Consider the following 17324-nt stretch of genomic DNA (forward strand, 5'->3'; position numbering starts at 1 on the left):
TAACTTGAAATCTGGAACTGTGATGCCTCCAGCTTTGTTCTTCTTTCTCAAGACTGCTTTAGGTATTCAGGGTTTTTTGTCGTGCCCTACAAATTTTTGCAATGTTTGTTCTAGTTCTGTGAAAAATGCATTGCTATTTTGAGGGTGCACTGAATCTGTAGACTGCTTTGGGTAGTATAGACATTTTAACAATATTAATACTTCTAATCCATGAATATGGTATACCTTTCTATTTATTTGGTCATCTTCAATTCCCTTCATCAGTGTCTTACAGTTTTCAGAACACAGATCTTTCATGTCCTTGGTTTATTCCTAGGTATTTTTATTCTTTTCGATGCATTTTTGAATAGAATTTTTCTTAATTTCTCCTTCTTCGACTTCTCTATTAGTGTATAGAAATGCAACCAATTTCTGGGTATTAGTTTTGTGCAACTGATTCACTGTGCAAATTCACTGATTACTTCTAATAGTTTTTTTGGTGAGGTCTTTACCACATATAGTATTATGTCTTCTGCAAATGACATTTCATTTCTTCTAGAGGTGTCTGTCTGTTATGGCTAGAACTTCCAGTACCATGTTGAATAAAAGTGGCAAGAGTGGTCATCCATGTCTTTTAGAGGAAAAGCTACCAGTTTTTTACCATCGAGTGTAATACTACCTGTGGGTTTTTTTTTTTTTTTACATACGGCTCTATTTTCAACTTTTTGAGGAATCTCCACACTGTTCTCCAGAGTGGCAGCACCAGCCTGCATTCCCACCAACAGTGTAGGAGGTTCCCCTTTCTCCACATCCTCGCCAACATGTCATTTTCTGACTGGTGAATTTCAGCCATTCTGACTGGTGTGAGGTGGTATCTCACTGTGGTTTTGATTTATATTTCCTGATGGTGAGTGATGTTCAGCACTTTTTCATGAGACTGCTGGCCATTTGGATGTCTTCTTTGCAGAAATGTCTGTTTGTTTCTTCTGCCCATTTTTTGATTGGATTATTTGTTCTTTGGATGTTGAGTTTGATAAGTTCTTTACAGATTTTGGATACTAGCCCTTTATCTGATATGTCCTTTGCGAATATCTTCTCCCATTTTGTCGGTTGTCTTTTGGTTTTGTCAACTGTTTCCTTTACTGTGCAGAAGGTTTTGATCTTGACGAAGTCCCAATAGTTCATTTTTGCCCTTGCTTCCCTTGCCTTTGGCAATGTTTCTAGGAAGAAGTTGCTGCGGCTGAGGTCAAAGAGGTTGCCGCCTGTGTTCTCCTCAAGGATTTTGATGGATTCCTGTCTCACACTGAGGTCTTTTATCCATTTTGAGACTATTTTTGTGTGTGGTATAAGGAAATGGTCCACTTTCATTCTTCTGCATGTGTTCGTCCATCTTGCAGTAATGATCATTTTAATGTGTTGTTGTATGTGGTTTGCTAATATTTTGCCAAAGATTTCTAAATCTATGTTCATCAGGGATATTGGCCTGTAGTTTTCTTATTTTGTGGTGTCCTTATCTGGTTTTGGTATCAGGGTACTGCTGGCCTGGTAGAATATATTTGGAAGCTTTCCTCCTCCTCCTGTGTTTTGGAATAATTTGAGGCATTAACTCTTTAAATGTTTGAAAGTACTTCCTTGTGAAACAATCTGGTTCTGGACTTTTATATTTTGGTAGGTTTTTTTTTTGAGGCAGTTTTTTTGATTAGTGATTCACTTTTATTACTAGTAACTGGTCTGATCAGATTTTCTATTTCTTCTATATTCAGCATTGGAAGACTGCATGTTTTTAGAAATTTATTCATTTCTGCTAGGCTGGCTAATTTGTTGGCATAAAATTTTTCATAGTAGTCTCTTTTATATTTCTGTGGTGCTGGTTCTTACTTCTCCTTCATTTCTGATTTTACTTATTTGGTTCTAAGAAGAAGTTCTTAACATATAAAAATAATAATAATTAAAAGATTGATAAACTGAATATATAAGTTAAACTATTTTTCCTCATCAGTACGCCACCAAGAATGCAAAGGCAGGCCACAGAGTACGAACTATCTGAATATATAAAGCCAAAAGACTCCTCTTGGGGCGCCTGGGTGGCTCAGTGGTTTGGGCTGCTGCCTTCGGCTCGGGTCATGATCTCAGGGTCCTGGGATCGAGCCCCGCATCGGGCTCCCTGCTCCGCAGGAAGCCTGCTTCCCTCTCTCTCTCTCTGCCTGCCTCTCTGCCTCCTTGTGATCTCTGTCAAATAAAAAAAAAAAAAAAAAAAAAAAAAAGACTCCTGTCCTGTGAGCCAGGAACTGCATTCCTGGGCATAACCTATGAGTCTCACGCACATGCAGCACAATGTAGGTAAGAGAATGCTCACACCAGCACTAAGAGTCCAAACTGGAAACAACCTGAACGTGCACCAGCACTGGATGTTCTAGAACATTCTGAAACTATGCAGATGAGTGAGCCCTATACGATATGAACGAATCTTACAAAACACTGTTGAGTGAAGAAGCTGAGATAAAAAGGATTTATTCAGTATGATTTCATGTTTACAAAGAGGGTATAGACATAGGTGTCCCTCAACCCATTCTGGACCCACAGGGGGCTCCGGGGTGCCTGGTCTAGGTGGTGGTTATGTGAGTATTTGCTTCTAATTATTCATTAAGCTTTGTTTTATGTGCTCTGTATATGAGCTGTATTTCAAACTAAAAAGGCTACAGAATAAGTGCATGTGGCAAAACCATAAAAACAGAACAACCCTCAAAGGCACGTAAGGACACAAAGAGATGACTCTCCTTCTTCCGTACCCATCCTCTGCCTCTATCTCCCCTCCCAAAGGCAGCCACTGTTCCCAGAGTGGGAGTCCTGCAGGGCCGCCCTGCATGGGGCCTCCCACAATGGCAATGAACCACTGAACCAACACGGACAACCTTGAAATTAACCTTGACCTACTTGGGACCAGAATACACACACAGACACACACAAAATCCCAACACATTCTCTATTGCACATAGAGCTTATGTTGGAGACCTTAAGCTCTGGGTATCTTTTTTTAAATTGAAAAAATTTCCTAATCAAAATGAGGTTCTAAGTGACGTCTATTTTTTTCCATTTACATAAAGTTTCCTACCTTTCCTTCTCTCTTAAAGATCAGCAATTACAATCCCAAATGCGTAACAGAAAAACGGTAGTATGACTTGTTATCAGATCTAAAACATCTGATATGAAACCCTACGGATGTGGAAACTAAGGTCTTAGGGTAGGCCCCAACCTTCACGATGTTGCCTGCACCGTAAGGACTTCATTTTAAAAATTCATCCCACGCATACCCGCCAGGCACCGTACTAAGCTCTGACGACTCCAAAGTGAATTAAAACACGACACTGACCTGAAAGGAAAATGACGAAACCACGTGAGAAGCGCCATGAGCGCCGCGGGAGGTGCGAGGGGACCCAGGGGAATGGATGGCAGGATGGCTCTTCGGGAAAGTTTGTCCTGGGGGGGTACCTGAGCTCGGTCTCAGGAGCAGAGCGGGAGCTCAGTGAGTTCTGCTGTGGAGGGCCCGGGACCACACTCGGTGGAGAAGAGTGCGTTTCCAGGGCTCTCTTCTCACACCACAGCGACCTGAAGTTACAGCACAAATTCGACAGGAAAATCAATCTTCCTCCCAAAGACAGAACCTTAAATGAGCAGAACACTGCTTATACTATATAAACCCCGGATTAATACCCCGGATCCTTAATCCTTAATCCCACTGGATTCTTAATCCTAAATTTGCATAGAGGAGGAACTCTGTCTTGTCACCCTGTTCCCCTCAGTATCTAAAACGGGACCAGCACATATGCGACCTCAAATACTTGTGGGACGAACAAAGCAGGGAAACACACTCGGGTAATGTAACAAGAGGTACCGTAATTCAAGTCGATTTATGTATCGGAACAGAAGGCAACGTCTGCATAAACTCTCCAGGAAACAACCAGGCCTTCAGAGGCACTGCCTGCGCGGGCATTTGGGCACTCAGCTCTGAGGCACTCTGACAGGAGACCCTGACGGTACTGGGAGCAGACCGGCGTCAGTCACGGAGGGCTGTCACAGAGGAGAGACGCAGCCTGATCTGGGGATGAGAAAGCTCACTCCAGAGGTGACAGAGGAACTGCAGTGAAGGTGCCAGAAGCAGGAAGACCGAGTCACGAGACGAGGACCGAGTACAATCTAGAGCCCATCCGTCTCTCGGGAGGCCAACCCCTCCTCAGTGTGCTGGCCTGGCAGGGCCCCTTCTGGAAGCGGTTGGAGCTCTTACTTCAGGAAGCCCAAACTTTCACAACTTGAAAGCATGATAACTAAACACAGCTGGGTGAGACATCGACTTCCACAGAGACCGACTTCAAACCCCGACCCTGGGCACCCGCATGGCCCCCAAACTGAGTCAATCCTCTCCATCTGCACCTAACTTGATTATATTCAAAATTATAGTAAATCTTTCCCAGTGTCAAAATGCTTTTCTCACTGGTCTATCCATTCTTTTTTTTTTAAAAAATAGTATTTTATTTATTTATTTGATGGGGGGGGGGGAGCATGCACGCGTGCACAAGCAGGGGGAGCAGCAGAGGGAGAGAGGAGGAAGCAGGCTCCCACCGAGCAGGGAGCCCGATGCGGGGCTCGATCCCAGGACCCCAGGATCATGACCTGAGCCAAAGGCAGACGCTTAATGACCGAGTCACCCGGGTGTCCCAGTGTCTGTCCATTCTAACGAACACATTCTCCACCTCAGTGTTCCCGAATCACACTCTCACTTGATGGTTCTTCCTCTCCTTCTTGGTAATCCTTCAGACACGCTGGGCCTACGTCAATCAGCGGTGTCAGACTGCTGCCCGTGTGGCCAGGCTTTTCGGTGGGTGTCACACACTCCACACAGCCCAGGTGCACCTGCCGGGTTTCGTCCACACCACCGAACGTGGGGAGCAGACAGGCCTGTGAAGAACCACGTCTCCACGCTGAGAGCGCGCGTGTGCTGGAGGTGCCGAGTTCTCTCTGCCTGCACCTGTGCCGTGCTCAGTGGGGCTCCCAGGAGAACCCCCGAGAGGCACTGAGCATTCTTTCCTGGTGTGAGCGGACTGAGGCCGTCCTTTCCCAGTCCCTCCAGGGGGAAATCCGGGGCTCAGACAGAAGGAAAGCACTGTCCGCCAAACTAATTTGGACAGAGATCTGGTAACGGAAGGCCGGCCAGCAGCTTCTGCCGCTACACTTTTGCTTTCAGTGTGTTTTATTAGGGACAATCTGTGGCTCAAAATCCATCATGAATGTTCCCTTTCAAATCCCAGCTCTGCAGCTTTTTTGGCTTTCTTACCCACACTCATCAAGTTTATATTCCTCCTTCCCAGAGGAACAGATCTGCTGACCCGAGGGCCACGTCTGGGGGTGGACGTCTGCTCAGGATGGCAGGTCTTTGGGGAAACCCCGCAGCCCAGCATCTCCCCACAAACCCGACGTGCTCCTTCTCTGACACCTGAGAGCCTCTCTCTCCTTTTGGTTTTTCTACATTTGTCCAGAGAGAAAAGGGTTTGCCCACTGGCCCCCAGCCCATCACTCCCTCTCATGAAATTACAGCACAGCTTAATGAGGGAGACCTTTTCACTTGAAAAAGCAGCCGCTGGAGCCTGGGTGTAGTCCCTTCGAGTTCTGAGCCTCCCTGAGAACCGAGCACTGGCAGCCTCCTCCAGCGAGTGGGTGAGGAAGGCCCAAAGCCGCAGGTCAGGCTCAGATAAGACACAGGCCATGCGAGCCTGGTTTCCTCAGGAAAGCTGCTCATTAAGGCAAGAGAATCTTCCAGCGAAGGAAGCCACACGAGAGAAGCAAACTGACTTCTTGTCTAGACTTCACTGCAGTGAGAACATGGAGAAGTCATGGCATTATTCTCAGCCTCAGATTCCTGAAGCTATTAAAACCCCTTGTCGGCATACCTGTGTCGTTAGGAGGGTGTCCCCACCTCCATACCTGTGAGGAATTCAAGAGATACCGGCAAGTCGGAGGCCTTGTGTTTTGGTTCATTTTAATTGGGAAGGATGAAGACAGGTCAAACTTCTAGGGATAAAGATATGAATCCAAAACAGACTGATGGACACAAGGCCAAATTTCCTGCTTAAGAATTCAGTTCTAGCTGAGCTTATGTAAACAATTAGGCCAAGTTTGTGAAAACTGGACTTGTTTTTCAAATAAATTACTCCTGATTTGGAAAAAAAAAATCAGTTCTAAAGTGGCTTGTGGGGAATGAAGTTAGACAGCTACCATTAGTACAAATTACTGAACGTTCAACACCTCTGGCTGTATCACTCCATCTTCCACTGAGACCAGCATTTCTGATGAAATGTTGAATAATATGATGCGTCTGGTCACCAACACCTCCAGCAACACAGCAGCTCATTTATTGAAAGCACAAGGAAGGCAGCCTTTCAGGAAAAATCACTGCTTTTATGACATCTGACATAGAAGAGACTGCAGTGGAAGATTCCAGAACTTCTAATACGCTTACTGGCAGAACCGGGGAGAGCTAGGAGAAGGATATACTGAAGACGCACCCAGAGGAGAGCGGTTCCTTCCGGACATGAGCTCTCTTACCACGAATCCTGGACTCTCTGCACGTGATGTCTGGCCCAGAGCTGCAGCGGGAACGGTCCATGGAGGACACACTCACTAAGTCTGGGGGGCCTGTGAGCTGGGATCCACAGAGGTTGAGCCCTGGGAAACCTTGAAGTTGGGGACCATGTGTGTGCACGTGCCCTCCAGGGAGGTGACACAGATAAAAAGAGGTGCTGGCCCCCTCCAGGGCCCCTCCCGGGAGCTGCTGACCTCTCTCAGCAGCGTCCATTGCCCCACCCCTCCAGGAGTACATACTAATTAGCATTCATACCTTCCTGTTCTGGGTTCCAGTCTTTATCTTCCTAGGCCATCAACCAAAGCCTGTCAAGAGGCCAACCGTGTCAGGGCCACCCGCCAGCAAAGGTAGGTGACACTCCTCCTGTCCCCAAGGGCCAGTGGCACCCTGATGGCGGGGCAGTGGCCGACACCCTCTTGGGGACGAGACAGGCCTTCCCTGGGGCCCTTCTGACTGGCCCCAGCCCAGAACTTGGCCTCCTCACTAAAGTCAGAAGGCTGCTCGGGGAGTAACGCAAAGGCACAGAGAGGCCCAGCCTCCCCCTTCCCCACTCCCGCACCCCCCGGAACGGGCACACCACCAACAGGCCACAGAAGCTGATGACGCTGATGGGACCAAATCCCAGCCGCTCCTAACCTGGGATCTGCACACTTCTGGGCAGGGAGAGCCGGGGCCGGGCAGGACAGGGCATCCGGTGTGCGGGCCAGAGTCTGAGGCCGAATGGGAACCTACATCGCTTACACCTGTTGCATTACCGTCTTGAGTGATAACCACATTCTAAAGAGGAGGATTTTCATGCAGAGACTGGAGACAACAGGACCGAAGAACGAACGGCTGCTGGAGCGGGAAGGCAGCCCCCTGCCCCTACGTCTGCCGGGCATGAAGGGCCCCAGATCCGTGACCCTGGAGGGCGACGTGGCTCACGCGCAGCGCCACGCGTCCTCCCACGCCCGCGCCTCCTGGGACGGGGGCGCCCCTGATGACGAGGTGGCAGGAGTAATTAGCAGTGACACACAGCTCCACAACACAGCTCTCCCTTCTTCCCTGGCACCAGGGGTGCCACGGCTGGGCCGGCAAGTCTACTCCAGTCCTTGGACGAAGCACACACAGCCTGAGGCCACAAGCCAGGCCCGTGGCTGCCCCACTTGTCCAGAAGACACTCCAGCAGGGGCTCCCCAGCCACACAGGACAACCGTGAGGCAAAGCAACCCCCCTGGAGGGCTTCACGCCCTCACTATTCTCCTTTGTTCTTTATCTGCTTCTCTTCTTAGTCAACTCTACACCCGGGGTGGGGCTTGAGCTCATGGCCCCGAGATTAAGAGTCGCATGCTCTCCAGGCTGAGTCGGCCAGGCGTCCCCCACTCTCCCTTTTGGGGGAGCACGTGTGTGCTCAGATGCTGGCCGGGGACCGCACGCAGTGCCCTGCTGCTTCACCAAAGGGCCCGATTACATCGCGCCCCCTAAATCCCACACACAATCGAATACATTATGAGCGCACAATGAGCACATCAGCCAAAGCGTCAACCAAAAGGCTCGTTTCTCCCTTGGAGAAGAACAGGCCACCTAAATATCTGATGATTTGTTACTAGTTCAGACAGGAGACACTCCAGTGTTCGGCACGTGCTGAAGACATTTAGCGGGTCCTTTTCCACCTACTTGATCCCACGCTGCGTGGGAAGCTGAGCTGGGGCTTTGGGTCATGTGTTCAGGCTTCCATCCATGGGGCAAAACGCACTGGGTAAAATCTGCCTGGTTATTCCTGGGCCCAGGGGAGGGAGCCTTCTGTGCCGAGAAGAACCACACAAAAGAAGTCCAGCAGGGGAGCTCCAACCTCGTGGTCTCGGAGGCAGTCTGCGCAGGACGTGACGGGATGGAACAGGCGGGGCGGGCTCCTCTGCTCGAGCCTGGGTGGCGGGAACTGCAGGATTCTGGGGAGATGCCCCAGGCCCCCAGACGCGTGGGGCCCTGATTGGCAGGCCCTTCCCTCCCGTCTCCCAGGGACCTTGACTCTCAACCCGTTTGCAGCTCCAAGATTCTACTACAAAGGGACCACCACGTGGGTGTGGCCACCCTTGGAAACGCCTGTCTGGACACCCAGAGTATGTGCGGCCCCGGATGCGTGTGACCCCGGGCGAGCTGGGGCTGCGGGCAAACTTGGTGATCCGAGCGGGAGCCATCCTCACCTAGTCCCTCAAAGTTGACGCTTCCGGACAAAGTGCTCCGGAGGACTTGTTCTTGGCGGTGGCCGTGAGATCGGGACAACGCATGCTCGTGGCACTCGGAGGCCGTCACTGGGCACAGCTGCCCCTCACTTCTCACTCTGAGTCCTCCACTTGGCAGAAAGCGAGCGGGGACGCCGGGCTGGAGGCCCAGCTCCACCCACTCCTACCTCCGGGACTCAAGGGCCGAACACGCCATCCCTCTGGGCCTTGGTTTCCTCGACTGTACCTGACGATGCAGGGGACGGCTGAGGACGAACCCACGTCACGCGCTTGGAGCCAGGCCAGAACCAGAAGGCGCCTCCATCAGTGTTCCTGGTTTTTGCTGATCGGATGCGGTGAGCAGCGGTCACGTAACTGTTTATGCTCTTCTCCTTAGAGAGCGTCCGCGATGGAAGCGGCGCTCCACATCCTCCCCGGGCACCTCCGAGCAGGCCACGACCACACCGCGCTCGGAGCTGCATCTGTGCCGAACAAAAGGCGGACTCGGAAGGCGCTGGCGTGCGTAGTTCAGTTATGCGGGCGTCCTGGCGAAATCCGAGCCCAGCGGCCGTGCTCTGCGGTGCTGGTTCTGAGAACAGAGCAGCTCCGGAGCGGCTACCTCAGTGTTGTCTCCAAGAGGCTAAGTGGACCCCAAACCCAACACGACCCCTGCGCCTGCCAGGTCGCAGAGCAGCCAAGTTCTTGGGCCCAAGAACGAGCGCAGGGATGGCCCAGTACCACCCACCTGCGGCACCGTTCGGTGTGGATGGGAAACTGTGCCTGGAGTCGGACAGACTCCTACAGGATTATTGGTGGAACCAGTGTTTCGGGCAGTGGGCGCCGGAAGCTCACATGGGAAAGAAGATACACAAGCGGGAGGCAGCAAGACGAGGGTGTCGGGAGGCACGGCTGTGAGACAGCTGGGACACCGGCTTGGTATTGCTGGGCCCGGAGTCCGCATCTGAACAACAAGGTTCTTTCTGGCTCTCTGAGACTCTCGAAGACTAGAGGGCCAGCAGCAGTTCCTAGAGATGGGAAAAGGTCAAATAGGATGGGGTCTCTTGACACAAACAGGGTCTATACAGAATGGTCTGATTTTTTTTTTCCCTGAAGATAACAAGTACCACGAGAAGAAACATAGAAAAAGCCAAGGGCCCGGCCCCATCCGTGACATCGTTTTCTCTGCAAAAAGTTGACCACCGGTCTTCAAATGAAATTTAAACTTAGTATTCAGCTGCTGACATCTGATGTAATACATATTTTTAACGGATCTGGTTTTCAAAAAAAGGATACGGGATTTTGTTTTCAGAAAAACGATGCTCACCATAAAAACGAACAAACAAATCAACCTTCCAAACGCAAGAAGGGAAGATTCAGGGCTCAGCACTGTTGGCGTTCTGATGCGTGTCTCCCCGTGTGCGAGGACGGGTTGCACTGTGCGCACACGCTACTGAGACCCGTGCTTCATACGCTCCTGGTTTTTCACTGTGCTCGACCCTGTGTCAAGAACGTCCTGGAGATCAACAAATGGACCAGGATCATTTTTTACTTGTTTGGAAATTTCACTCACATGTGCCACAATTTCATAAACAGAGCCAGTTCTCTCATGGGTTTTTAAAAAAATTTTTTTTAAAGATTTTCTTTATTTATTTGACAGAGAGAGACAGAGACAGCATGAAGCAGGGGGAGCGGCAGGCAGAGGGAGAAGCAGGCCCTCCGCTGAGCAGGGAGCCCGACGCAGGCCTCGACCCAGGACCCTGAGATCATGACCTGAGCTGAAGGCAGACACTTGACCCACTGAGCCACCCAGGCGCCCCTCATGCGTTTCTTTTAAAAAAAGTATTACACATAACGCTCTGATTTACGATCACAGATGGAAGACAGAACGCCCTGATCTAGTTTTGTTCCCTTCTCAGATCTCACTAAGAAGATGGTAGATTCCATGACGGACTTACACCCTCCAGGCGACAGGACTGGCTGAGCTGGAGGAGGGGCGCTGGCCGGATGCCCGGGAGGGGAGGGATGGCAGGACCGTGGAGAGGCCATGGGACAGTAGGGGGCAAGCTGGCACATACTGGCAAAGCCCTTGGGGCCTCGGTAAGGATGGCCACGGGCACCATGAAGCCAGGGTGCGAAGGGCCGGAGCCAGGAGGGCCATGGAAACATACGCTGCCGAACTCCACAGACCCCTCTGTCCGCGACTAGGTGTCTCCTCTGGACAGTCCAACGCCGGCTCCTGTCCCATCAGGGACTTTGCTTCTGGGAACGGCAGAGCAGGTAACAAGCTGACCTCCCACAGCAGTGACAAGAAAAATTGAGAGAAAAATATATACACAAAGAATCCGTTTAAAAGGCGACCATGAGCAGGGCAAATAGAAGTTGTAAGACTAAGAAGAAAAGATGACAGAGGCCCGAAGGGATGGCCCAGCACCTGGGGTCTGTTCCCCCACCGTGAAGGCAGGACCAGCATCTGGGAGGAGGGGCAGAAAGGAGCCCCAGTATCAAACATGTGTGCTTGTGGCAGGCCCAGCATGGAGCCTAATGCGGGGCTTGAACTCATGACCCTGAGATCAAGACCTGAGCTGAAGTCAAGGGACTGAGTCCCCAGGAGCCCTGACGGAGGAAATTCTTTTTTTTTTTTTTTTAAGATTTTATTTGTCCATTTGACAGAGAGAGATCACAGTAGGAGAGAGGAAGGGAAGAGATCACAGAGAGAGAGGAAGGGAAGCAGGCCCCCTGCCGAGCAGAGAGCCCGATGTGGGACTCGATCCCAGGACCCTGAGATCATGACCTGAGCCGAAGGCAGCGGCTTAACCCACTGAGCCACCCAGGCACCCCTGGAGGAAATTCTTTACCCCATTCTTCAACTTACTACACGTCAGGGATTATTTCAAAAAGTTTCAATGAGGGTGCCTGGGTGGCTCAGTGGGTTAAGCTGCTGCCCTTGGCTCAGGTCATGATCTCAGGGTCTTGGGATCAAGTCCCTCATCGGGCTCTCTGCTCTGCAGGGAGCCTGCTTCCTCCTCTCCCTCTGCCTGCCTCTCTGCCTACTTGTAATCTCTGTCTGTCAAATAAAATCTTAAAAAAAAAAAAAGTTTCAATGAATGCGCCACCAGCATGGAAGCAGCGTCACAGCGGAGGCCACCTTCGAGTGCATGACAGGCCCGCGACCTCCCCTGGAGCTGGGACCCCTGCGGACTCTGGCTCTGGTCTCTTTCTCACCAGGTGCGCCCCAGCCCTCCTACACCCTCCTCTCCCTGAAAGCGGCTGTCGCCGCCCCCCCAAACCTGCTGCCGGGGCAGGGTCTCAGATCATTCACTTCTGCTCTGGTGTCTAGGGAAGACAGGTCTTCTTTCATTCATCTGGGTTCCCTTCTCTGCTCACCAGGGCTTCCACGTCTCCCCTCATGCTGGGGAAAGAGCACATCTGCACTGGGACTCGGCACCCACCGGTGGTGGGTGCTGCCGCGCACGAGCGCTCAGACCCACACTCCATCCCGGCTCCCCTTCGGTCAGTTCTGCACACAGTCGCTCGCCCAACGGCATGCCGGGGCCCACACCAGTCCCTTCCTCAGGGTGAGCGTCATGGCTAAGGGAGCGAACGGAGTAAGGTGCCGCGAACAGTCCTTGCGGCACAGTCACTATGGTCGCCGGGCACGGTTCATCGGATGACCCCGCTCACAGTCCGTGTGCGAGCCGTGCTCCTGCTCCTCGCCCGGGCAGACAGCAAGGAAATCCCCAACTTTGAAAGCGTACGAGACAATCTTAGGAAACATGAAGCCCCGGGGTGGGTTCGATGGGGCCGGAGAGGGAAGTTCCATGAGGGAACTGCGGGCTGAGACGTGAATGCTGAGGAGGAACCGGGCGCGCCAAGACCCGAGCGACAGTGCCAGCTGGGCCCCCGCCAGGGACGACGCCCCCTCCGCCTCGAGGCCCTCCCAGGGACGACGGGTTTCCTCTGCATTTATTCCTGTTTTTATTGCATTATGATGATAGTCTATGGTTTCTACTTATTTCAACTTTAGGGAAACCGCAGAGGTTTTCTCTGGGAGCTACGATATGTTCAACTCAGCACTTTGTGTCCACCTACAACTCGCCCCGCTACGGCACGTAGCCACCGGACCCTTGAGGGCTGTTGGGTCAGGGGTGTCTCCCACTAGCCCTTGCCCTACAGTTCCTCCAGCTCCTGAAGTGACGTCATCTAGGACACATACGTCCAACGGTGGTTCTGCCATCTGTGGGCCCCGAGCTCCAGCGTGGCGCGGTGAAGCAATTCTGTCTCAGTGATGCCTTTTCGCCTTGAACTGAGCTTTTCCCGCTATTAACGACCTGCTCCCAGCTTTCCTTCTGCATCCGCCTCACGTATCCCTCAGCTCCTTTCTAACGCCCTGTTGTATTCTGTCCATCTCATTTCAGGATTTAAAGCCAAGTTAGAAGAACTGCATTTGTTTAATTTGTTATATACAGTAACATATATATATATATATGTATATATATAATATGTATATATAATATATAACAACGTAATAATATATGCATATGTACTAATGCATGTAATGCAATACATAAAGATAAAAGTAACTTTTAAAATTATGCCAGTAAAAATTATGGAAATAATCTTTAAATATTGCCAACCTAGAAAAATATATGCCAGATTTTGGCCAGATGTTTAGCACTGAGATATAGTTCAATAAGTTTGTTCAGTTTAAATAGCATTTTGGGAAAAAAATAACTGTCTTCAGGTACTCGAGATGTAAATTTCCAAAACGACAAAATGACCCATTTGCAACAGCAACTGAACTCTGTCACAAACACTAGCTACGAGGAGGGTGTGTGATCCGAGGGTGTGTGATCCGAGGGTGTGTGATCCGAGGGTGTGTGATCCGAGGGGGGGCAGGGAAGCCCCGCCCACCGCCATGGATGGGCCCCGAGCCATTCTCTGCGGCTAGGGACTCCCCACGCTCAGCTCTCCATCCCTCTCCCCAACCCCATTCGGCTGACACCCTCTCCAGCTTGGTGGCCTCAAAAGGCACAGAGCATTTTAGTTGCTTTTTGCTGGAAGTCTCAGCTTCTTATTTTTGCTCTGGGATTGAAGAATTCCTTCCAACACCTCTGAAAATCTAATTCCCCAACTCTATATTATCTTACTTTCGATACGATTTTCACTTTTAGTGGTTTCAAGGAACACTGACAACTTGCCACCAGTACTATGTGCTGGGAACCCTTCCGTGGCATTGGCCTGTGGCACCACACCAAGAGGCCACTACCCCCCTCCCCCCACAAACACCACACGAGACGATCTGCATGGCGGTTGGAGGGATGGGGCTGGTGTCTGAGCCACGGCGGGTGCATGTCTGGGAAACGAGCAGCACCCTGGTAAGGGACAGCTCCGGCCAACCCCATGGCACTGGGTGGTCCCACACATGCTTCCCAGGGTGGGGACCCGCACGTTGCTTCCTCCGTACCTGGAGCAGCGTGGTCTCATGGTCCCTGCTCCGGGTACGGATTGTGCCTGTGCCCCAGGAGGCTTCAGAATATTCCCAAGAATAGCCCAAGGACTTAGAGGGGGGGAAAAATCTGTGAATTAAAATCACCAGGGCCGAGTAGATACAGAACTAGGATGTGGGCCAAGCTCCCCATTTGCCTGTAGCACAGATGAGAAAGCTGGGCATACAAAGGAGCCCTTTGCACCAACTCAGAGTCTGGGATTTTGCTTCTCCTCCAAGTCTGACTTGGTAACATGCAACCTACCAAAATCCGAGTCAACAATTTTTCCTTCTCTTGAATACTCAGCGGACTGTAAAATGTGCCCAAAGCCGGAAGTCACTGTGGAGTTCAGACGTTCAGTTCTTGGTGTAATTCACCTACTAGCTCTCGGCCTGCGCCCAGACCTTGGGCTCTCCCCTGGCCTCCCTGGCCACAGAACAGGGGTGTCTGCTGCACCCTCTGGAGAGTCTTCCTTGGAAGGCCTGGGCCCGGGGGCTGTGCTCTCTGCACCATAAGGTACGGTTTCCGAGGCCACCAGCCAGGCTGGAGTCAAAAGACAGGGGCTGTGTTTTTTCCTTACTGTACACGTGCTTTGAATACACGCCTAAAAGTAAAATGTTTGTCCAGGAATCTGGCGAGAAGGGAAAGCAAAACAGAAGATCCTGCCAGACCTACCCATTCTCTGAAGCTTTCTCTGTCATGTGCTCACAGGCGAGTTCAAGTGAAGAAAGGGAATGTCCAAAACTTCAGAACCTTTTCTCTGAGCTTTTTGGCAGCCGTCTTGGGAGAGGAAAGGGTATTTGTAGTCGATTACGGGCTAATTTCTGGTTTTCCCAGCGTGTGATACAGAGTCACTTTTCTAACCCCATCTAGAATCCCGACAGAAACACAGTCGTATCTTAAGGCACACATTCCTTGCACAAACGCCCCAAGTACCCTGACAGTCCTCGAGTGCTAAGCACGTATCCGGGAACCTCACACTCTGACGAGACCCGCATGCCAGGACTGCCCATGGGCTCTCGCATCTGGGAAGTGTTCTCTCCTGGAAGAGCCACCTGAGCTGGACAGGGAAACACCTCCCCAGACTCAGGGAGGGGTGGCCTCTGGGGTGTCAGTGGCCACACTTAGAGGCCTAACCCGGAGGCTGCTTACTGGCGTTATCTTTCCTTACCTCCTCTGGTGGGGAAGACTTTTTGTCTCAAAAGACCACTTTCTCCTGGAACAGGCCTCGGCCTCACTGTCCCAGCGTCTACCCTCACTACATCCTCAGCGGCCGGAGTGACACGCCAGGCCCAGCCCAGGTGCCCCACGCAGCCCCCTGCTCAGACTCTCACTGGGACCCTTCCCGAGCACTGGAGCCACCCTGACTGGACCACAACTGCACAATCAGAGGAAGGGGCCGTCTTTAAACTTGGGACGCAACGAAGACGGGAAGTCAAAACCGAGGACTTCCAGCCGTACTAGAGTAAAAGTTGAAACAAAACCGTATTTCTAGTACTTTGATGTTTTAGACAGCGTACTTACAAACCTTACGCTGCCTGAATCCTAGAACAATCCCATGAGAAAATTCCATCTTGGAACAGTTAACGGACTTGACACTTCCTTGAGAGAGACGGACCTCAGACTCAGGTCCTCTCCCTTCCTCGCACGGCGCCCTCCAGGGGAAAGCCAAGGGAGAGCGAGACGGGCTCTCTGGGGCCAGTAACCGGAGCCGGGAACCGACGCAAAGTTCAGAACAGCGAGCTACCCCAAGGCGGTTCCTGAAGAATGATCAAACCACTAATTAAATTAATCCTTTTAGGTGACTCTGTCATCCCTACGCGGTCTAGAAATCCCCCAGCTGACCGGTTGGGGCCCCATCTTCTCCCCACACCGGCTCCTGTCAGACAAGCTGGCCGGGGCTGTGTGCCGCCAGAGCGCTGAGAGCTGTTCTAGAGCGGGAGCCCACCTCTTGGCTCACGCTGAGGAACACCCTGACTCTGGCCAGTGTTAGTGGTGCCTGCTGGCCCCCATCCATCTCCTCACCCCAGGACCAAGTTAGGGCTTTTCTCCTAAATACTGAAGCCGCCATCACTCAGTTTCCACCAGCTAGAATCGGGATTTGCAAACGGGAGGAGCGGGCAGGTCTAGTCACCATCCTCAGGAACCGCCTGATGTCACTTTGCTCCAGACTCCGTGCCAAGGACTCTCAGCCCTCCCGTCACTGCGTGCCCACGAGGCTTCGTGAGGGAGATTTATTATTCCCATTTTGCAACTGAAGACACAGTTACTCAGCAGGTTATGTAACTTGCTGGAGCTGTACCACTGAGCCAAAGTTGAGACATGCAGAGCAATTACCCGCAACTGAGGGCACCGGGGGCCATGAGAGTGGAGGCTGGGAGGCTGGGGAAGACCAGAGGGAGGCCCGAGTTGGGATGGAGGCCACCCTTCGACCCTCACAGTCCAGCTCCTCCATGGTCACTGTGCTTGGAACCAGACAGAAGAGATTGGTGGGCTCTGTGGAACCGTCCCATTGGAACCAACTCGGAGGGGGCCCACGCAGGGTCTCCCCAGCTCTGGGCACTCACAGACATCTTCTTGATGTTGCTGTATCTGCACAAAGTTGGGCTATAACCCTGTGTTTTTCTTCCAACAGACATAATTTTGACTAAGCTCTGTCCTGAGCAGTAAGAACCCAGGAAATCATGGATCTGACGTGCCAATTACACATCCTGATGCCTGTCAACACGTAATTATCAAAATGATGCCCAATGCTGCATCACTTGGAATCATCCCCTGGGCCGCCAGCAGGAACGACCTACCGACTTGGGGGGGTTGGGGCTGCCCCACAGCATAAAGGAAAGAACAGAATGAGAGCTCACTCGTTTCGCCCTATTTATGGACTTCCAAGTTGACTCTTACTGCCCGACTAAGCGCAGGCTTTGAGGCCCCCACCTTCTGTCCGGAGCCGGGGGCAAGAGGGTCATTCCACCTGTCGTTGTGGCACAGACCAGACAGTCCGATGCCCCCTGGCCTCTGCGGACC

At 51.7% G+C, this 17324-nt stretch overlaps 1 protein-coding gene across 17 annotated transcripts in view; it reads right to left on the reverse strand.

Annotated features, from left to right (window-relative positions):
• Positions 1 to 17324, reverse strand: part of PPP2R5C (protein phosphatase 2 regulatory subunit B'gamma) — a 121585-nt gene that overhangs the window by 55883 nt on the left and 48378 nt on the right. For 3 of the 17 annotated variants that reach the window (XM_082737484.1, XM_082737490.1, XM_082737483.1), the window contains exon 1: positions 3350 to 3580. The exons of the other annotated variants lie outside the window; for them this stretch is intronic. The gene's annotated coding sequence lies outside the window, so the exon portion shown is untranslated. Of the gene's footprint in view, positions 1 to 3349; positions 3581 to 17324 lie in introns of those variants that run through there. 17 annotated transcript variants of the gene reach the window in all.

This window comes from Mustela nivalis, assembly GCF_964662115.1.
Source record: "Mustela nivalis genome assembly, chromosome: 6".
Classification (NCBI taxonomy): Eukaryota; Metazoa; Chordata; class Mammalia; order Carnivora; family Mustelidae; genus Mustela; species Mustela nivalis.